Here is a 23,770-nt window from a genome sequence, read left to right on the forward strand (position 1 = left end):
AAATGTTTTTAACACAGAAATGTCGACCAAATGTCTGTACAGCAAATACCCTCAATACTTGGTAAGGGCACCTTTTGCATGAATGACGGCATCAATGCGGCAATGTGGCATGGAGGCGATCAGCTGATGGCACTGCAGAGGGGTTATTGAAGCCCAGCTTGACAATACCCTATAAATTCTTAGTGGGGTTAAGGTCTGGCGAGTTTGCTGGCCAATCAAGCACAGTGATGCTGTGGTTAGTAAACTAGGTATTGGTACTTTTGGCAATGTGGACAGGTGCCAAGTCCTGCTAGAAGATGAAAATTCCATCTCCAAAAATCTTTTCACCAGAGGGAAGCATGAAGTGCTCTAAAGTTTCCTAGTAGATGGCAGAGTTGACTTTAGTGTTGATGAAACCCAGTGGACCTCCACCAGCAGATGACATGGCTCCCCAAACCATCACTGATTGTGGAAACTTCACACTAGACCTCCAGCAGCTTGGATTGTGTGCAGCCTCTTCACTCTTCCTCCAGACTCTGGGACCTTGATTTCCAAATGAAATGCAAAATTTACTTTGATCTGAAATCAGCCCCTTGGACCACTGATCAACAGACCAGTTCTTCTTTTCCTCGGCCCAGATAAGACGCTTCTGGTGTTGTTTATTGGTCAGGAGTGGCTTGACACATGGAATGTAAAACTTGTAGCCCATGTCCTGCAGACGTCTGTATGTGCTTGTGGCTTTTGAAGCACTGACCCCAGCAGCATTCCACTGTTTGTGAAACTCTCCCAAATTTTTGAATGACATTTTTGTTACAATCCTGTTAAGACTTCGTTTCTCCCGGTTGCTTGTGCACCTTTTTCTACCACACTTTTTCCTTCCACTCAACTTTCCATTAATATGTTTTGATACAGCACTCGAAGAACAGCCAGCTTCTTTAGCAATGAACTTTTGTGGCTTACCCTTATTGTGGAGTGTGTGAATGACTGCCTTCTGGACATCTGTCAAGTCAGAAGTCTTCCCCACAATTGTGTTGCATACTGAACCAGACTAAGGGCCCTTTTACACAGAAAGATTATCTGACAGATTATCTGCCAAAGATTTGAAGCCAAAACCAGGAATGGATTTGAAAAGAGGAAAAATCTCAGGCTTTCCTTTATGACTTGATCTCTGTTTATAGTCCATTCCAGGCTTTGGCTTCAAATCTTTGGCAGATAATCTGGCAGATAATCTTTCTGTGTAAAAGGGCCTTAAGGGACCTTTTATAACACTTAGGAAGCCACTGCAGGTGTTTTGGGTTAATTATTCAAATTTTCTGAAACACTGACTTTTGTATTTTTCTTGGCTGTAATCCATAATCATCAAATTTAACAGAAAAAAAAAACGCTTAAAAAAGTTCACTCTGTATGTAATGACTCTATAGAATATATGAGGTCCCTTATTGAATTGAATTACTGAAAAAAAAACTTTGCTGATATTCTAATTTATTGCAAACCACTGTAGCAATAGTAATAGCAGCATACTATGGTGGAGAAAAGAACACCGGCGTGTACATAGAAGCAGTAAAGATATAGTGACGTATATTATTGCTGAGCGCTGTACGTATAGAGAAGGGGTTTTAATATGTAATGTATATTGAGAGAGAAAAAAAATAAAAACAAAATTTTACACTACTATAGACATAATAGGTTAAGTTGGTTAAAGGGAACCTGTCACCCCCAGTACCGGGGTGACAGGCTCCCGACCCCCCGTTAGAGACCCCTATACTTACCTCATCCCGCCGGGTCCCGCTTCTGGATTCGGTCGGGTCCCGGAGATCTCAGCCGCTGCAGCCCGGCGCGCGCGCTGAGAGATGAGTCCAACACCCATAGAGAATGACGGGAGAGTCCAGCGCTCCGTCATTCTCTATGAGCGTTGGACTCATCTCTCAGCGCGCGCGCCGGGCTGCAGCGGCTGAGATCTCTGGGACCCGACCGAATCCAGAAGCGGGACCCGGCGGGATGAGGTAAGTATAGGGGTCTCTAACGGGGGGTCGGGAGCCTGTCACCCCGGCACGGGGGGGTGACAGGTTCCCTTTAAATATTGACTTTTCTCACTTTCTTTTCAGATATAATCAGATGTAGCAGTAATATCTTCTGAGAATATTAAACATCATGTGCTGGAAGTACAGGCACCAAAAACAATGGAATAGAATGCATATGATTGGAATATATATATATATATATATATATATATATATATATATATATATATATATACACAGTCACACACATATATAGACACATACCACACATGTGTATAACATACAGTACACACAACAACAAACAAACACATACACACAATGTTCACATTACACACACAGATATGCACACACAGACACACACACACCTTATACATAACTCCACTCACCCTTCATGAAGGAGCAGGGTGCAGGGGGGTTTGACAAATCAGCCTGATACACAGGACAGGAAGTGTTCAGGCTGCCTCACAGCATCTGTACACATGTCTTCCCTCCCTGCCGTCCCGAGGGGAGACAAGTGCAGCTGCAAATTGGAGCTGAGGTGAAGAAGGGGATTTATTATGACAGACTGCCCCTGAAGCTGCAATTGCCCTGTTTGTGTCCTGTGTGGTGTAGTATAGAGGAGGTGTCCTGTGTGGTGTAGAATAGAGGAGGTGTCCTGTGTGGTGTAGTATAGAGGATGTGTCCTGTGTGGTGTTGTATAGAGGATGTGTCCTGTGTGGTGTAGTATATAGAGGATGCGACCTGTGTAGTGTAGTATAGAGGATGTGTCCTATGTGGTGTAGTATAGAGGAGGTGTCCTGTGTGGTGTAGTATAGAGGAGGTGTCCTGTGTGGTGTAGTATAGAGGAGGTGTCCTGTGTGGTGTAGTATATAGAGGAGGTGTCCTGTGTGGTGTAGTATAGAGGAGATGTCCTGTGTGGTGTAGTATATAGAGGATGTGTCCTGTGTGGTGTAGTATAGAGGAGGTGTCCTGTGTGGTGTAGTATAGAGGAGGTGTCCTGTGTGGTGTAGTATATAGAGGAGGTGTCCTGTGTGGTGTAGTATAGAGGAGATGTCCTGCGTGGTGTAGTATATAGAGGATGTGTCCTGTGTGGTGTAGTATAGAGGAGGTGTCCTGTGTGGTGTAGTATAGAGGAGGTGTCCTGTGTGGTGTAGTATAGAGGATGTGTCCTGTGTGGTGTAGTATAGAGGATGTGTCCTGTGTGGTGTAGTATATAGAGGAGGTGTCTTGTGTAGTGTAGTGTAGTATATAGAGGAGGTGTCCTGTGTGGTGTAGTATAAAGGATGTGTCCTGTGTGGTGTAGTATAGAGGAGGTGTCCTGTGTGGTGTAGTATAGAGGAGGTGTCCTGTGTGGTGTAGTATAGAGGAGGTGTCCTGTGTGGTGTAGTATAAAGGAGGTGTCCTGTGTAGTGTAGTATAGAGGAGGTGTCCTGTGTAGTGTAGTATAGAGAAGGTGTCCTGTGTGGTGTAGTATATAGAGGATGTGTCCTGTGTAGTGTAGTATAGAGGAGGTGTCCTGTGTAGTGTAGTATAGAGAAGGTGTCCTGTGTGGTGTAGTATATAGAGGATGTGTCCTGTGTAGTGTAGTATAGAGGAGGTGTGGTGTGGTGTGGTGTAGTATAGAGGAGGTGTCCTGTGTGGTGTATATAGAGGATGTGTCCTGTGTGGTGTAGTATAAAGGAGGTGTCCTGTGTAGTGTAGTATAGAGGAGGTGTCCTGTGTGGTGTAGGATAGAGGAGGTGTCCTGTGTGGTGTAGTATAAAGGAGGTGTCCTGTGTGGTGTAGTATAGAGGAGGTGTCCTGTGTGGTATAGTATAGAGCAGGGTTTCTGAACCTGCAGTAGATGCGTACCCTAGGGGGGTACACGCTGCTGGTTGTGTGAAAAAAAATAAACTTTTGCTTTTGGTGCTGGGACACTGCTGTTACTCTGCAATGTCCTGGCACCAATGACTGCCACTGCTCTAACCTACCTTCCGACAGCAGCAGCTCACTAGCGGTACCAGGCCGTTTCTGGTGCGGGGCATGCCGGTGGCTTCCGCCTCCCCCCTCTGATCCCACCATGCAATTACTAAGCTTTGCGCCACTAAGTAATTGCTTTGGGCCCCGATGCCAAATCTACCCCCTCTCTCCCCTTCACCTCCACTCTCCTCCGATCCCCCCTTCACCTCTGTTCTCTCCCTAACCTTTGGTCGCCCCTACACCTTCGCTCTTCTCCTCTCTCCCCTTCATTGCCAGTCCCTTTGGTCTCTCCCCTTCATCTCCGGTCCTCACCTCAGCTCTCCCTTTCACCCAGGGCCGTCCTAACAGCATTATGGGCCCCTGGGCAGAGGTGCGAATTGGGCACCCCCCCCCCCCCCCCCCCCGCGGCCGCTGCCATCAAACCCCCCCATCTTTGCATATAGTGCCCCCCATAGTAGCCAATCCCCCCTTATAGTGCCCCCCATAGTAGCCAGTGCCCCCCCAAAGTAGCCAGTGCCCCCCCATAGTAGCCAGTCCGCCGGCCCCAGCAGTGATGTCTCCCGTGAGCGCGCTCCCGTCATCCTCCGGGCTCAGGCAGCGGGGTACAGAGAGACTGCCTGTGCCGGAAGTGTCCTGCAGCCTCTATCATGAATGATAGAGGCTGCACGACACATCCGGGACACAGGCAGCGTCTCTGTACCCCACTGCCTGTGCCCGGAGGATGACGGGAGCGCGTGCTGCCGGGAGACATCACTGCTGGGGCGGATGGGTGAGTTACTATATGGAGGGCACAGCAGGAGATATTATCATATGGGGGCACAACAGAGGGCATTATTACTATATGGAGGGCACAGTAGGGGACATTATTACTATTTGGAGGCCACAGCAGGAGATATTATTACTATATGGAGTGCACAGCAGGGGACATTATTACTATTTGGAGGGCACAGCAAGAGACATTATTACTATATGGAGGGCACAGCAGGAGATATTTTTACTATATGGAGGGCACAGCAGGGAACATTATTACTATCTGGGGGAACAGCAGGGGCATTATTACTATATGGAGGGCACAGCAGGGGACATTATTACTATATGGAGGACATAGCAGGAGACATTATTACTATATCAGGAGACATTTTTACAACTGTATATGGAAGGCACAGCAGTGGGCATTATTATTATATGGGAGCACAGCAGGGGTCATTTTTACTATATGGAGGGCACAGCAGGAGGCATTATTACTATATGGGCCACAGCAGGACAGAGGGCATTACCACGGGGACACAGCAGGGCAGAGGGCATTTTTATCAGAGCACAGCAAGGCAAGGGGCATTACTACAGGGATACAGCAGCGCAGGGGGCATTATTACTATGTGAGAGGCAGAGCAGGAACATCATTACTATATGTAGGGCACAGCAGGAGATATTATCATCATATGGGGGCACAGCAGGGGACATTATTACTATATGAGGGCACAACAGGGGACATTACTATATGAAGGGCACAGCAGGAGATATTATTACTATATGGAGGGCACAGCAGGGGGCATTATTACTATTGGGGGGCATTATTACTATATGGAGGGCCAAGCAGGGGACATTATTTCTATTTGGAGGGCACAGCAAGGGACATTATTACTATTTGGAGGGCACAGCAGGAGACTGTATTACTATATGGAGGGCACAGCAGGAGATATCATTACTATATGGAGGGCACAGCAGGGGACATTATTACTATCTGGGGGCACAGCAGGGGGCATTATTACTATATGGAGGGAACAGCAGGGGTCATTATTACTCTATGAGGGAACAGCAGGAGACATTATTACTATATGGGGCACACCAGGGGTCTTTTTTATTATATGGGGCACAGCAGGGCACATTATTACTATATGGGACACAGCAAGAGACATTATTACTATGTGGAGGGCACAGCAGGGGTCAGTATTACTATATGGAGCACAGCAGGGGACATTATTACTATAGATGATCCACAGCAGGAGGCATTATTACTATATGGGGGCATATCAGGGGGCATAATTACTATATGAGGGCACAGTAGGGGGCATTATTACTATGTGGGGGCACAGCAGGGGCATTATTACTATATGGGGACACAGCAGGGTACAGTATTACTATATGAAGGGCACAGCAGGGGCATTATTACTATATGGGAACACAGCAAGGGGCATTATTACCATATAGGAGCACAGCAGGAGACATTATTATTATATGGAGGGCAAAGCAGGAGGCATTATTACTATATGGTGGCACAGCAGGAGACATTATTATTATTATTATATGGAGGGCACAGCAGGAGTCATTATTACTATATGGGGGCACAGCAGGGATCCTACATACAGGGGGTAACCCTGATGCCTACAAATTTCTACCATATTGGACCCTACAGGAGGGAAAAAGGGAAGGAAGGCGCTGGATAAGTGCGAAGCCCAAGATGTTTGTCTGGCAGGAGCATTATTATATGACATTAGTTGAGCATTATTACTGGGTCCTACAGGTAAGTCACATCATTATGGGGGGATCTGATCTGTGAATCAATAACTGACAGAGGTTTTATCCAGAGTCTATGGCGGCAGTGTGATTTTGTCCTAATTAAGAGTTGATTCACACCTGCAGAGTTCGCAGCAAATTCCGCTGTACTGTTATGGCCTATGGTTCTGCATACTTGCAGTGGATTCATTTAACTAGTTAGCTGCCTGGCCTTGAACAGATCATGCTTACCTGCTCGTGCTCTTACCTGCTGCTCTGGCTCCCGGCTCAATGATGGCCCGCTCAGCCCTTACAATCAGTGCATTGCGTGTAAATCAACCCTAAGGCAATGTTTATAATCGATCACATCCTTGGGGTACTCGGCTGGAGCAACTCATTGCATGGGGGTACTTGGCTTGAAAAGGTTGAGAAAAACTGGTATAAAGCATGTACTGTATCCTGTGTGGTGTAGTGTAGAGGATTTCTGTCCAACTAGAGCTAATAGAAAGTGGAAAAACCCTTTAAGTGGAGTAAGGTAGGAAACAGCCCTTGATGAATGTTGTATACAGGTAATGATGTAAATCTTTATTAGTTGATGTTTAATTGAATAAAGGGAATATACAGAATGTTACATAGATAAAAATAAAACGTAAAGTCTTATAATGTGAAGGCCGTTACATCTGTGTGGGTCTTGGTATCTGGGGGGGGGGCAGGTTTTTCTATTGGACAGCTCCCAAGACCGTAGGACGTAAGCATCTACTGCACTATTACATGGTAGCCCTACAGATGAATGACTGTCTATGTAATACTTGGATGACCCCAATTTGCCACCTTGTGATCTTCTGCTAGTTTTTAGTCTCTAGTTTTTTATTACATTCATGTTCTCTACTAATAACTTATGATCATTATTCCGTATACAGACATTTATATGTGCGTCAATCTACATAATAGAAGTCAATCTACATCGCTTGCAGGGTTGTGGACCATCCAATATATTGAAATGATCATAATTTATTCCGACGTGGACACCTAAGATGTATCATAAGGAATTCTTGAAGCTCTTTCCAACTAGTTTCCTGAGCTTTGCAGTGAGCAATGAGCTCCCCACCCGAGGTCAAGGGAAATGGAAAGTATTTAAACTGCAATGCTGGAATAAAAGGGGAACCTGGATCCTGTAGAAGATGTCCCGCTCCTGGATAACATTGCAGGTACACATGCTTCTTGCCATACTTTACTGCCCTGGCTGTTGCCTCTGTAGCATAGAACAGGCTGTTGCATATCTGGTCTTTGTCTGCTGCCAAAAAGAGGATGGGACCTTTGGCTTTCTCTAGGGGGATTACAGAGCCCTGGTGTTCCGGTTTTCTGGAATCCCCATAATAGTCAATAAGACTGGTGAACCAAAAGTCTGTAATCAAACATCTTTCTGGATTGTTGGGTATGCCTTTTAGAAAAATATCACCATAAACAAGGCTGTTTCCATGGGCAGCAATGAATCCATTGATGCATACTGTAGCCGCAACCTGCGGTAGGTAAGACGCCATGGCCAAAGCTATCTCAGCTCCTTTTGATAGACCGATGACTCCAACTCCATCACCTGACACCTGAAAGGTAAAAGAGGTTGTGACACTGGTTCAAACATCTGTACATCTATGATCATGTGGGGGACAGTAGGTAAAGTGGGGATGTAGTAAGAGGTTCAAGGTCCCTACTGTGACTTCTTCATAACTTTCAGCTGGATTGTTATGGTAGTCCCATCTCAGCTTGGGTTTGGCGGCCCTATAGAGAAACAATGAAGCGTAGACTGCAATAGCCACACAGGATTGTATGGAAATTGGTGGGGGGTACCAGTAGTCAGACCCACCAGCCCCAGAAGTCAGCTTGGTATCCCCTATCCATAGTATAGAGGATACAAAGCTAAGATTGGAATACCCCTTAAAGTGACCCATCAACACAGAAGTAGAAGCTAGGAACAGGGGCACAAGGTAAACACTTTGAAAGGGTGAGTTTATCATCAGTGACGTGTCTTACATTTATTATATTTTATTTACACTGTACTTTACATCAAAGGTTACAACTTACTTATCATGAAGTTGTGTGTGGTTTTATAAAGAAGATGCAAGACTTCATGCTAGTTCTAGGGATCAGCATTGTCTTGGTTGTATCTACATATGGTCTTCTGTTGCTAAATTAGAAGAATTCCTACCTTTGGATGACTACATAGAAACTCAGCGGCTTCTTGAAAATATTTTAAATCCACTTCACTGAGCAAGGCGGGCAAATCATCATATGCAAAGTATGCCACAGCAAGAGCAGCAAACCCACGGCTGGCCAGGAGGCTACTACGATACTCTAGTAGACCACCAATAGCTCCAAAGATGTCAATAACTCCTGGAAAGGGTCCTTCACCTAAGGAGAAGACAGGATGATAAATGAATTGGATATAAGTTTTTTTCAATTTTGCTCAAAATTAATCCTGGGGCATTTGGAAACATGAAATGCTTCTTGTGTTGGTTGGAAAAAAAGAGAGTGGTTCTTTACATAGATCTTTTGTAACTCTTGACGCATGCCTTCATATTAATCTCTGTCTTACCAAAACAGGGAACAACAAGCTGTTCGTGTTCATAGAGGGAAAATGTTAACGAATAAAGTCCTGTGATCACAGCAGCATCAGCGCTTACTCAAATATACAATCTTTTTTCAAAGGGAGAGAGAAGTGGAGAACATGAGCCAAGAGATTTTTAGACATTGACCGGTGACTGTTCTGCTGTTCTTTTGTAGCTGTAATATGACATGTTCTCTATACTGGGGATAAGGACAGGTGAGTGGTATAAAAGCTTTAGAGAGGCATTGTGTTTGAGATACAAGCAGGGCCGTCTTTCCCATTGGGATTATTCTTTGCATATTGCATGGCAGGACCTCAGCAGGGACAACCAAGACATCACCTGATGGAAGACAACCATTGGCCTTATCCTGTCTCATATAGCATAGTCAGTTCAGTTACAGTTATTTTCATACATATGACAGAAAATGGAGAAGCTAGTTACCTACCTGGTGGAAGAAAAAGTGCTCCTCGTACTCGTCCTTCTCTTATTAGTATTCTCTGGACTCCGGGAGCCACATACCATCTTTCAATGACTTTGGTGGTAGCAGGAGGCTCTTCTGGAAGTGGATTTAACACCAATGAACTGTATATCTCCAGATGTACAGAGAAGGGACTTCCCATTACATCACGTTTTTTCAGCCATAGAAGCTAAATATTTGACTTCAGAGCCCAGAATAGGCCCATAGGACAGACTCCATGGAAGTCTCCACCAATGGCCGGAGATTTCTCCAGATCGACCTTCCCTTCCATATCTGTCTCGTAGAAAGCTCTGGAATAAAATAACTGCCCCTTCTCATCCTTTAGCCATGCCCGTAGAGTGATGACCTGCTCAGGGGGGAGGCCCCAAGCTTGGATCTTCACTGGTTCATCCACTAAAGTAATTTTAGGAGAGACGGATAGACCAACCATATCTGAAGATCATGGAGTCTTCAATGGGAGACAAGAGCTAAGAAGACACAATTAATGTCAATAAAATAAATGCTTCAAGACATGTTTTGATACGTGACTTGGCCACGTCATATGAAATACTTCTATAATCAGTATATCTGCAGTGACATTGTTTAGTAAGGCTGGACACGTCAACTCCACCTTGATGCGACAGGGGGCACGAGGGCCCCCGCACCTGCTTTGCCCTGCCTGTCCTGTGGCACCGGTTCCTGACCCACTCCCCCAGCATCGAAGATGGAGGACGACACAGCTGAAAAGGATCCTCTAGACACAGCACCTGGGCAGGCTGGTGAGTTTTCACTTGTTGTGTCATCTGTGTTAGATATATCCCTGGGGTAGGGTGGGATAGGGAGCCCCCTTTATTGGGTTCAGGAATCGTTGGCGTGAAAGGTTTGTCGGGTAGCGATATTGTGGGGTGGCAGGAGTTATTCAACGGTTTTTGGTCGTTTATGACGGCGGGTTGTAGGAGTACAACTCTCCGGCTATGGCATAGATTCGGCATCGAGGGTGCTGGTGGGGTGTGTGGTGTCTGCTTTGAGGGCCCTTTAGGGGCCCATCTAAAGCAAGAGATCAGGGATAAGATATGGCGGGACGAGTATGTAGAGATTTTTCTCTCTACACAAGTTAGAAAAGTATAACCTGGACAAAAGGGAAGCACTTTTAATGTAAAAAGAAGGAGGAGGAAAAGCGCCAGTGTTGGCTTATTCACCAGACCTTCACCAGTTGGCTCCAGACGTTTGCAATCCTGGCAAGCACGGTTGGCAAAAAAGCACAGCAGAATTGCTCTGCCCTGTCTTTTTCTACCTGGACTGAATTGGTATAAAAGAATATAGAGTGTATGGGGGCCAGTTTTGGCTCCAATACAACAAATTCTGCCTGAGGAAGGTGGTCAGGGTTAGCAATAGGTGGAATCAAAAGGATATAGACCTGTGACTGCGGCTGGAGGTGACGCTCTTTTCAGGGGGGGGGGGGGGGGAGGGCGGCTGGGCCAGCCAGTCAGGTGCATCTAGTAAGGCCCCCCAGTCAGGCGGTAACATGCCTGGTTTGTGCTGGCTCTTCATTGAAGGCCTGTGCAAATATGGGACTGCATGCAAACTCAAACACGTGTGTGGAGCATCCCAGGGATCCGCTTGTTTTTTAAGAAGGAAGCTAATGTACAAGTTTTTTTTTTTCCGCTACCTCGTCCATTTTTCAAAATGCCGCCTGGTTCCCAAGATTCCTTCTCTAAGCACTGTTGGCGGCTCCAGTGTAATGATATCATTACACTGGGGGCACAGCCGCACAGGGTCCTCCTCCAGTGTTCTTTTTGATTGACTCTTGCTCGAGGTCACTGGTTGTCCAATGGGGGCCAAATTCTCACCAATTCATTGGTCAACCTATATGTGGCCTGGTGGAGGGAGATGTCTATTCTCACTACTGAGGACCCTTTCTGCTGGCACATTGTATGGAATGGTTGTTATATTGATGTGATCATTGTATTGCGGCTGGGAGAAGATGACATTGATCTATGTGATTTTGCAGTGCAAAATCACATTAATCACATAAACTACAACATGTTATGAGGTGTATTCCCTAGTAGATAAAGACTGCAATATACATATCGTATTTTCCGGTGTATTAGACAACCCCTGACTTTTAAGATTTTCAGGGGTTCCTCTTATATGCGGAAAAATATTAATCCCTGCCTGACCGCAGCAGGGTTTCCTAGCTGAAGTTGAAAAAACAAACAAACAATCAACTCACCTGTCACCTGTTCCCGGCAGCCGCGTGTCTCCCGTCATGTTCCCAGCGCAGGCAGTGTGATGCAGAGAAACTGCCTGTGCTGGAGGTCCCCGAAGCTCTCCTGGCAGACTTCTCCAATGAATGAGATGCTCAGTTTCTGGGAGAGCTTCGGGGACCTCCGGCACAGGCAGTGTCTCTGCTTCACGCTGCCTGCGCTGAAAACATGGCGGGAGAAGCGCAGTGGTTGTAAATGACTTGTAAATGGTGGGGATGCGTACTCAGCGTATAAGACGACCCCTGACCTCTGAGAAGATTTTTCAGGGGTTAAAAAGTCGCCTTATACACTGGAAAATATGGTAATTAGAAAACTAGAACAAGAAATCTATGAACACATAACAGGTGCTTCTAACAGCATTACAAGCCACATTAATAGATCAGGGGCTTCTTAACTTCATGGGGGGGATGTGGGCACATTACAGGTCACAGCAATAGAATAGGTTTCCCATCTGGTTAATGGTGGAGATACGTAATTGTTTTTGAACCTCCACCTGTCATGCAACAGGCATGTTATTTTTGCTGGGAGAAGATAGACTATACAATGATTTCTAATGGAATTTGAGTCACAAGATGCACCTCTCGCCCCAAGGCTATGGAAGTTTAGTCTAAAAAGAATTTTTAAAAAATAATGACTTATCTTAGATTTTTTCTTTATCTCTTCTTCTCATTCAAAACATAAAAAAATTGTAATAGCGCCTTATCAGAATTGGTATATGGCTTGTGTGCAACATGTAGACCAGGGGTGGGGAACCTCCGGCCCGCGGGCCGCATCCGGCCCCTGACACCTCCGGATGCGGCCCACGGCACCCCTGTGACATGCGCTGCTCTGGAGGAGAAGGAGCCGGCATTCACAGCTTCCTCCTGTGTCTGTGACAGTTACCAGACACAGGAGGACGCTGTGTATGCCGGCTCCTTCTCCTCCAGAGCGGCACACGTCTTCTGCGGTTTGCGGCTCTCCTGTCATGTGCGCCGCGATGGTGAGGCAGGAGCCGGCATACACAGCATCTTCCTGTGTCTGTGCCGGCTCCTTCCCCAACAGAGCGGCGCACGTCTTGTGACTCCTGCGGGCCGCGCGCGATGACGTAATTTCACCGCGCGCCGCCTGCAGGAGAAGACCGGCACAGAAGAGAGGAGGGAGAAGAGGACCTGGATAGCGTGGGAGCGGAGGAAAGGTGAGTGGGATGTTTATTTTTTTTTTATTTGGGGCAGGCACTGGGGATTAACTAGGCCACCAGGGACATGACTGGGGGGATGGGGGGTTAAGAAGGCCACCAGGGACCTGACTGGGGGGTTAAGAAGGCCACCAGGGACCTGACTGGGGGGTTAAGAAGGCCACCAGGGACCTGACTGGGAGGTTAAGAAGGCCACCAGGGACCTGACTGGGGGGTTAAGAAGGCCACCAGGGACCTGACTGGGAGGTTAAGAAGGCCACCAGGGACCTGACTGGGGGGTTAAGAAGGCCACCAGGGACCTGACTGGGGGGTTAACTAGGCCACCAGGGACATGACTGAGGGGGTTAAGAAGGCCACCAGGGACATGACTGAGGGGGTTAAGAAGGCCACCAGGGACATGACTGGGGGGTTAACTAGGCCACCAGGGACATGACTGGGGGGTTAACTAGGCCACCAGGGACATGACTGGGGGGTTAACTAGGCCACCAGGGACATGACTGAGGGGTTAACTAGGCCACCAGGGACATGACTGAGGGGGTTAAGAAGGCCACCAGGGACATGACTGAGGGGCTTAACTAGGCTACCAGGGACATGACTGGGGGGTTAACTAGGCTACCAGGGACATGACTGGGGGGTTAACTATGCTACCAGGGACATGACTGGGGGGTTAACTAGGCTACCAGGAACATGACTGGGGGGTTAACTAGACTACCAGGGACATGACTGGGGGGTTAACTAGGCTACCAGGGACATGACTGGGGGGTTAACTATGCTACCAGGGACATGACTGGGGGGTTAACTAGGCTACCAGGGACATGACAAGGGGCTGACTAGGCTACCAGGGACATGACTGGGGGGTTATCTAGGCTACCAGGGACATGACTGAGGGGCTAAACTAGGCTACCACGGACATCACAGAGGGGCTTAACTAGGCTACCAGGGACATGACTGGGGGTATTAACTAGGCTAGCAGGGACATAACTGGGGGGATTAACTAGGCTAGCAGGGACATGACTGGGGGGATTAACTAGGCCTACCAGAGGCATCATTGGGTGTGAGTGTGTGTGTGTGGGGGGGGTAATTAGGCTACCAGGGACATGACTGGGGGGTTAACTCAGGCTACAGGGTATCACTAAGGATTCACATCAGGTACAAGGGGCATCACAGAGGGTTAACTACAATAGCAGGGGCATTAGGGGAACAATACTTTGCCTTGCCCCGGGTGCTGCAAACCCACGCTACCCTGCTGCGCACGGTATGCAGCCCTCGAATGATTTTATAAATGCCCGACCGGCCCTCGACATGGAAAAGGTTCCCCACCCTGATGTAGACAGTCATTGACAGGACCATAGATAGGTTATAGCTAGAGATGAGCGAACCTCAAGCATATTTGATATGAACCCGAGCGTTCGGCATTTGATTAGCGTTGGCTGCTGAAGTTAGATAAAGCTCTAAGGTTGTCTGGAAAACATGGATACAACCAATGGCTATATCCATGTTTTCCACATAGCCTTAGAGCTTTATCCAACTTTAGCAGCCACCGCTAATCAAATGCCAAACGCTCTGGGTTCGGATGACCTCGAGCATGCTCAAGGTTCGCTCATCTCTAGTTATAGCCTGAGAAGGGCCAGGGATCGGCAGACGGACAGTGAGTTGTAATCTGGTCCGACCAGCTGACCCTGCCTACTTGCCTAACAGTCCTAGGCGACTGCATCTACAGAGATGCTCTCTACTTGCAATAAGGTAATAACAATGAACTAGGACAAGACAAATTTGCATACAAGGGGTGGTCAACAGGCTGGGGTAAAACCAAACGATATGGCGATATGGAGACGCTTGCACGCTAGAAAACTAGTCTAATAGCCAGCATGGATATCAGAGCACCGATACACTATATAGTAGGTAAGGGACCCAATCCAGGATGTGATTTGACCACACACACAGAAACAGACACTGCAAAGGTGACTAGAGAAACCAGATGTCAATTACCTAAGTGTTAAGTGGCCAGAGCGACCTAGCAGGGAAGAGATGGGTGTGGTAAGAATTCAATCAGCAAAGCACAAGGAGTAGAGCTGTGCTCAGACATGGTTTAGAGAAGTGCATATAAAGCAGAATAGAAACACAAAACCATGACTACGAGCGTATTGTTGGCCGCATAGCACGAGCCAAGGATCAAAAGCTAATTTTGCCTAAATTGAGGAACATTCGAGAGAGTAGGAGGTGACTGCTATACCAAGATAAAGGACATTTTGCTTAAAGGAGAAGTGCAGGGTCTGAGGTTTTTTTTAAACAGCCGGGGAGGAGATAGCTGAACATACCATCATGCTCTTACCACCTCCCTGGCTCTAGCGCTGGGGTCCGCTTTTATCTGCTCTGGTCCCTGTACACTTCTTGATCTGAGTGGGGACCTGAGATGTGATGGGTCAGGCCCGCTCAGCCAGGTATCGGCCAAGGCGAGATCGTGAGAGATCTTACAGGTCAGCGCTCGTTTGCTCCTCAACATCGGCCTGTGTAATAGGCCCTTTAGTCCTGTCCTCTGGAAAACTTCCTTTGGCCATCACATAAGTAAAAAGCAGTATAACATTACAAATTTAAATAATTTACTGTAGATCTGTAGAGTATACAATAGTTTTTTGAAAAGTGGATTTTCCCTTTAAAGAACTTACCATATGTTCTGGATTCTAAATATATTTTTCTTAGGTTGCTGTACTATGTCCAGTGTGCGGGATGGATGTAGATCCGTGTGTCACCTTGTAGTATTCTGGATCCAGACAGAACCTTCCTGCTGTAAAGTAGCTGAGTGTAGCTATAAGGGTGTGGAGGCAGAAGCTTCACCCATCACCTGGTGCTTGTGATCAGAAGTCTTCTCTGCCACATCATATGATCTTATATGATAAGTAACACATGGGACTGGAGGTGGCTCCCTCTTACAGAATTTTCATTAAGGTTAAGAAATTTCAATTTACGCTTCTAGTAAAGTACATTGGTTCTCGAACTCAATATGTTCAGAAGGGCAGTTTAAGAACCGAGCGGTGTCTTCCCATAAGAAATAATGGTAATGTGTTTAATTGGTTCCAGCACCCACCAATAATTAACAATAATACCCACTTATTACATTGATAAGTGCCCAGCTAAGCCACTACATTACAGAACAGCACTATACTGTACAATACATTATAAACAAAAAATGTTCAATAAAACCAGCAACTATAGTATAGTAATGCACCATATTCTCTCTTATCCTTTACTGTACAGTGCCTCCCCAGCACTGTAATGGATGGGAGATGGTGGTGCACTGACTGTACTACTACTGTACTGTATATGCACTCCAGCAATCTTATACAGTACAGGATGGGAGATGGTGGTGCACTGACTGTACTACTACTGTACTGTATACGCACTCCAGCAATCTTATACAGTACAGGATGGGAGATGGTGGTGCACTGACTGTACTACTACTGTACTGTATATGCACTCCAGCAGTCTTATACAGTACAGGAAGGGAGATGGTGGTGCACTGACTGGACTACTACTGTACTGTATATGCACTCCAGCAATCTTACACAGTACAGGATGGGAGATGGTGGTGCACTGACTGTACTACTACTGTACTGTATACGCACTCCAGCAGTCTTATACAGTGCTGTACTGTATGTGAAGCCTCTCCAGTGCTAAACTCACCGGGTACAATCCACCATCCATGCTCGCAAAAACGTTTGAATACTGTGCAAAGTTTAAGTTCCCAACACTACTTTCGGATAAATTTTCATTCGAATGCCGAACGCTTCGAGCTCCAAAGCTTTTGAACACCGAGGTATTACTGTATATGGAAACTTACTTTGCAATGGAAATACAAAGTAGTGGTAATAGTAGTGACAATGGAGTGATAGTAATACTAACAGTAGTAGCATAAATTACTCTGGAGTAGTAGTATAGCAATAGTAATAGCAGCATACATTGGGGAAGAAAAGACCACTGGCGTACACATAGAAGCAGTTGGATATGGTGACGTATATTACTACAGAGTGCTGTACATATGGAGAAGGGGCTTAGAGGGAACCAATCCGCCCAATTGGGCTAATATGGTTCCCTGAACACATGTATACAGCTCCTGCAGCAGCCGCTGATCCGCGACCATTGGAACAGGCAGGCCTAAAGGTCTAGGGGCCTATGTGCCTATGATGTCGTGGAGGGGCGGGGCCAACAGTGGCGCTGTGAGCAGGGCTAAGTGGCGCTATTGCCATGAATTCCCGCCCACTTAGCACAATCTGCTGTTGATAAAACATCACCTTTTACTTGAACAAGCACCATGACGTCTGATATAAAATAAGGTATGAAAACTGCTAAATTTACCCATTACACCTGTGTAGAGAAGTCAGAATGCAAAAAGGGAGTGACAGTGTCACTTTAAGATGGTTAAATATTGACTTTTCTCACTTTACTTTAGAATCAGATGTAGTAGTAATATCTTCTGAGAATATTAAACCCTGCAAAGCAAATATCATGTGCTGGAAGTACGAGCACTAATAAATGGCTGGGATTGCTTGTCTTATGAGAATAGCTTTAGCGGTGTTGTGGCTGCTAGGTGGGTGTAGGTCACTTGGGCACTTGTTACGATAGCCTGGAACAGTGTTGGTTCTCATCCCCCGGTCAGACAGGCGCTGCACTTGGGGAAAACCCAAGTGTAACCTGCTGTGTTGGTGCAAAATGACTGACAGAGTCCAGTGGCTTAACCAAAATAACGTACGTTTACTGAGGCACTTTTTCAGTGCACTAGAAAACAAAATTTCGGAACTGCAGGTGCAGGTGAAAGAAAGAAGTAGCTGGAGAGTAGAGGAGCGTCTTGAGGGCCCTGGATAATTTAGCTTTGAACTCTGCCGGGATAGTGAAGTTGATAGGAGAAGAAGAAGAGAAAACTCATACTCACGTTTCTGAACGTCTAATGCCCTACAGTGCTGGGTTAGCTGCCCTATAAGGGTAGTACAAGGCCCCAGGTCCCAGCGCTGGGGGAAGCAGACTTCCCAAACCTTTTCAGAAGAGTTTTGTTTTAGGCAATACAATACGTAGGCTAGCTGCAGCTTTGTTCTACTGGGGTAAGTGCCTAACTAGATAAGGGTCACTGCTCTGTGCTGCGTTGAGAGTATCCCTGACAAGGTGATTCTCAGAGGATGTCCTTTCCTCCTGAGGGGCCTAGTACTGAATGCTAGCAGACGTTACTTGCATAAGAAATAAAGTTCAGCTGGTCCCTGACACTGGTTCTGGCCTAAGCCAGGCCCTCGTGGGGAAAACACAGAACACCTCTGACTATATCCCACTGTGAGAACCTGAACAGAGTTACTTTACCCATGTGCAATAAAAGTTAGTGGCACACCTGTACTGGGACACTACAGATGTGTCCTCTGTGGTGTAGTATAGAGGATGTGTCCTGTGTGGTGTAGTATAGAGGATGTGTCCTGTGTGGTGTAGTATAGAGGAGGTGTCCTGTGTGGTGTAGTATAGAGGATGTGTCCTGTATGGTGTAGTATAGAGGATGTGTCCTGTGTGGTGTAGTATAGAGGATGTTTCCTGTGTAGTGTAGTATAGAGGATGTGTCCTGTGTGGTGTAGTATAGAGGAGATGTCCTGTGTGGTGTAGTATAGAGGAGATGTCCTGTGTGGTGTAGTATAGAGGATGTTTCCTGTGTAGTGTAGTATAGAGGATGTGTCCTGTGTGGTGTAGTATAGAGGAGGTGTCCTGTGTGGTGTAGTATAGAGGAGATGTCCTGTGTGGTGTAGTATAGAGGATGTTTCCTGTGTGGTGTAGTATAGAGGATGTGTCCTGTGTGGTGTAGTATAGAGGAGATGTCCTGTGTGGTGTAGTATAGAGGATGTTTCCTGTGTGGTGTAGTATAGAGGAGATGTCCTGTGTGGTGTAGTATAGAGGATGTGTCCTGTATGGTGTAGTATAGAGGAGGTGTCCTGTGTGGTGTAGTATATAGAGGAGGTGTCCTGTGTGGTGTAGTATAGGGGATGTGTCCTGTGTGGTGTAGTATAGAGGATGTTTCCTGTGTGGTGTAGTATAGAGGATGTGTCCTGTGTGGTGTAGTATAGAGGATGTGTCCTGTATGGTGTAGTATGGAGGATGTTTCCTGTGTGGTGTAGTATATAGAGGAGGAGGTGTCCTGTGTGCAGGGCCGCTTTAACCAGAGGGCACATGGTGCACGTGCACCGGGCCCACTGGTTAAAGGGGCCCCCCGAGCAGGCCGGCCGTTGCTATGTGCGACCAATGCGGTCGCACAGGGCTCCGGCCACCAGCCTGTCAGGGGGGAGTGCCATGGATGGGTAATCTACTTACCCCTCCATGGCGCCCCCTGCCGGGCCCCGCCGTTCGCCGCTGCCAACGCCCCCCCCCCCCCCCCCGTCCGCTGCTGCGGCGCGTCAGCGCTGCAGCGACACTGACAGAGAGAGAGCCATTGGCTCCCTCCCTGTCAGTCACTCTTGTGGCCGCACTTCCTGCGGTCACAAGAGGCCGCACTCTCCCTCTAGCGCCCGACGTCACTGGAGCGTCGGCGCGAGGGTGAGGGGAGTGCAGCCTCTTGTGACCGCAGGAAGTGCGGCCACAAGAGGGAAGAGAAGAGGAACGCGTGGACCTAGGTGAGTAACAGTGTTTGTTTTTTTCAATGTTATATTGGAGGGGGAGCTATATACTATTGGGGAGCACAGGGGGCTATATACTATGGGGGGGCACAGGGGATAATATACTATGGGGGAGGACAGGGGGCTATATACTATGGGGGAGGACAGGGGGCTATATACTATGGGGGAGGACAGGGGGCTATATACTATGGGGGAGCACAGGGGGCTATATACTATGGGGGAGCACAGGGGGCTATATACTATGGGGGAGCACAGGGGAGCTATATACTACTGGGGAGCACAGGGGAGCTATAAACTATGGAGGAGCACAGGGGACTATATACTACTGGGGAGCACAGGGGGCTATATACTACTGGGGAGCACAGGGGAGCTATATACAATGGGGGAGCACAGGGGGCTATATACTATGGGGGAGCACAGGGGAGCTATATACTATGGGGAGCACAGGGGGCTGTATACTATAGGGGAGCACAGGGGAGCTATATACTATGAGGGAGCACAGGGAAGCTATATACTATGGGGGAGCACAGGGGAGCTATATACTACTGGGGAGCACAGGGGAGCTATATACTATGGGGGAGCACAGGGGGCTATATACTACTGGGGAGCACAGGGGAGCTATATACTATGGGGGAGCACAGGGGAGCTATATACTATGGGGGAGCACAGGGGAGCTATATACTATGGGGGAGCACAAGGGAGCTATAAACTATGGGGAGCACAGGGAAGCTATATACTATGGGGGAGCACAGGGAAGCTATATACTATGGGGGAGCACAGGGGAGCTATATACTACTGGGGAGCACAGGGGAGCTATATACTACTGGGGAGCACAGGGGAGCTATATACTATGGGGGAGCACAGGGGGCTATATACTATGGGGGAGCACAGGGGGCTATATACTATGGGGGAGCACAGGGGGCTATATACTATGGGGGAGCACAGGGGAGCTATATACTATGGGGGAGCACAGGGGAGCTATATACTATTGGGGAGCACAGGGGAGCTATATACTATTGGGGAGCACAGGGAGCTAAATACTATTGGGGAGCACAGGGAGCTAAATACTATTGGGGGAGAGCACAGGGGGGCTATATACTATTGTGGGAGAGCATAGGGGTCTATATACTATTGGAGAGCACAGGGGGCTATATACTATGGGGGAGAGCACAGGGGGGCTATATACTATTGTGGGAGAGCACAGGGGGGCTATATACTATTGTGGGAGAGCATAGGGGTCTATATACTATTGGAGAGCACAGGGGGGCTATATACTATGGGGGAGAGCACAGGGGGGCTATATACTATTGTGGGAGAGCACAGGGGGGCTATATACTATTGTGGGAGAGTACAGGGGGGCTATATACTACTGGGGAGAGTGCACAGGGGGGCTATATACTAATGGGGGAGCGCACAGGAGGGCTGTATATAACTGGAGGAGCACATGAGGGGCTATATACTACAGGGACACCTTAAAACTATGGAGGCACAGAGGGGTGTAACTATGTAGGAGTACAGAGGGGTGTAACTACTGTATAGGGGTACAAGGGACCTAACTACTGTATGTGTTGGAGCCTAAAATATTAGTCTGGCAGATTCTGGAGAGAAGATTCACAGCCAGGAGAAGACTTCAAGGTGGCCCAGGCTGGATGGAGAGAAAAAGAAAAGGTGACAGACTCTGATCGGAGAAGACGCATCCGGTGAGTCACTGGATGTAACTGCACTCTGTTATAGGGTTGTAGTGTTAGGGGTCATGATGTGGCGGTATTATGTAATGGTATCATTGGTGATAGCTTTCTGTTTTGTTTAGTGCAGTTTTTATGTAATATGTAAACACTGTATGGTGGAAATAGTGTTATACGGTAACTACTGTATGTATTGGGGCTCTTGATACAGTGTGGGGGCAAATTCAGTACATTATACAATGTGCCGAAAGGGAAGGGGGGGGCCCACTTTTGAGGGCTGTGCACTGGGCCCACCAATGTATTAAAACGGCCCTGCCTGTGTGGTGTAGTATAGAGGATGTTTCCTGTGTGGTGTAGTATATAGAGGATGTGTCCTGTGTGGTGTAGTATATAGAGGATGTGTCCTGTGTGGTGTAGTATAGAGGATGTGTCTTCTGTGGTGTAGTATAGAGGATGTGTGCTGTGTGGTGTAGTATAGAGGAGGTGTCCTGTGTGGTGTAGTATAGAGGATGTGTCCTGTGTGGTGTAGTATAGAGGAGGTGTCCTGTGTGGTGTGGTGTAGTATAGAGGAGGTGTCCTGTGTGGTGTAGTATATAGAGGATGTGTCCTGTGTGGTGTAGTATAGAGGAGGTGTCCTGTGTGGTGTAGTATATAGAGGAGGTGTCCTGTGTAGTGTAGTATATAGAGGAGGTGTCCTGTGTAGTGTAGTATATAGAGGAGGTGTCCTGTGTAGTGTAGTATATAGAGGAGGTGTCCTGTGTAGTGTAGTATATAGAGGAGGTGTCCTGTGTGGTGTAGTATAGAGGATGTGTCCTGTGTGGTGTAGTGAAGAGAAGCTGTCCTGTGTGGTGTAGTATATAGAGGAGGTGTCCTGTGTGGTGTAGTATAGAGGATATGTCCTGTGTGGTGTAGTATAGAGGATGTGTCCTGTGTGGTGTAGTATAGAGGAGGATGTGTCCTGTGTGGTGTAGTATAGAGGAGGAGGTGCCCTGTGTGGTGTAGTATAGAGGATGTGTCCTGTGTGGTGTAGTATAGAGGATATGTCCTGTGTTGGTGTAGTATAGAGGATGTGTCTTCTGTGGTGGAGTATAGAGGATGTGTCCTGTGTGGTGAAGTATATAGAGGATGTGTCCTGTGTGGTGTAGTATAGAGGAGGTGTCCTGCGTGGTGTAGTAAAGAGGATGTGTCCTGTGTGGTGTAGTATACAGAAGGTGTCCTGTGTGGTGTATATAGAGGAGGTGTCCTGTGTGGTGTAGTATATAGAGGATGTGTCCTGTGTGGTGTAGTATAGAGGAGGTGTCCTGTGTGGTGTAGTATAGAGGAGGTGTCCTGTGTGGTGTAGTATAGAGGATGTGTCCTGTGTGGTGTAGTATAGAGGATGTGTCCTGTGTGGTGTAGTATAGAGGAGATGTCCTGTGTGGTGTAGTATAGAGGATGTGTCCTGTGTGGTGTAGTATATAGAGGATGTGTCCTGTGTGGTGTAGTATAGAGGATGTGTCCCCCTGTGTGGTGTAGTATAGAGGATGTGTCCTGTGTGGTGTAGTATAGAGGATGTGTCCTGTGTGGTGTAGTATAGAGGATGTGTCCTGTGTGGTGTAGTATAGAGGATGTGTCCTGCGTGGTGTAGTATAGAGGATGTGTCCGGTGTGGTGTAGTATAGAGGATGTGTCCTATGTGGTGTAGTATAGAGGATGTGTCCTGTGTGGTGTAGTATAGAGGATGTGTCCTGCGTGGTGTAGTATAGAGGATGTGTCCTGCGTGGTGTAGTATAGAGGATGTGTCCTGTGTGGTGTAGTATAGAGGATGTGTCCCCCTGTGTGGTGTAGTATAGAGGATGTGTCCTGTGTGGTGTAGTATAGAGGATGTGTCCTGTGTGGTGTAGTATACAGAAGGTGTCCTGTGTGGTGTATATAGAGGATGTGTCCTGCATGGTGTAGTATACAGAAGGTGTCCTGTGTGGTGTATATAGAGGAGGTGTCCTGTGTGGTGTAGTATTGAGGATGTGTCCTGTGTGGTGTAGTATAGAGGATGTGTCCTGTGTGGTGTAGTATAGAGGAAGTGTCCTGTGTGGTGTAGTATAGAGGATGTGTCCTGTGTGGTGTAGTATAGAGGAGATGTCCTGTGTGGTGTAGTATAGAGGATGTGTCCTGTGTGGTGTAGTATAGAGTCGGTGTCCTGTGTGGTGTAGTATTGAGGATGTGTCCTGTGTGGTGTAGTATAGAGGATGTGTCCTGTGTGGTGTAGTATAGAGGATGTGTCCTGTGTGGTGTAGTATAGAGGAGGTGTCCTGTGTGGTGTAGGATAGAGGAGGTGTCCTGTGTGGTGTAGTATAGAGGATGTGTCCTGTGTGGTGTAGTATAGAGGAGGTGTCCTGCGTGGTGTAGTATAGAGGATGTGTCCTCTGTGGTGTAGTATAGAGGAGCAGTGGTGTAGCTATAGGGGTCGCCATGGCGACCGGGTCCCTACGCTAGGGGGGCCCGCACGGCCCCCCCTTGCC

The 23,770-nt window shown here is 47.4% G+C and overlaps 1 pseudogene; it reads right to left on the bottom strand.

Moving 5' to 3' along the window:
* Positions 1-7,055: 7,055 nt before the first annotated feature.
* On the bottom strand, positions 7,056-16,261 carry LOC138787499 (acyl-coenzyme A amino acid N-acyltransferase 1-like; annotated as a pseudogene).
* Between the last annotated feature and the right edge of the window lie 7,509 nt (positions 16,262-23,770).

Source organism: Dendropsophus ebraccatus, chromosome 3, assembly GCF_027789765.1.
Source record: "Dendropsophus ebraccatus isolate aDenEbr1 chromosome 3, aDenEbr1.pat, whole genome shotgun sequence".
Classification (NCBI taxonomy): domain Eukaryota; kingdom Metazoa; phylum Chordata; class Amphibia; order Anura; family Hylidae; genus Dendropsophus; species Dendropsophus ebraccatus.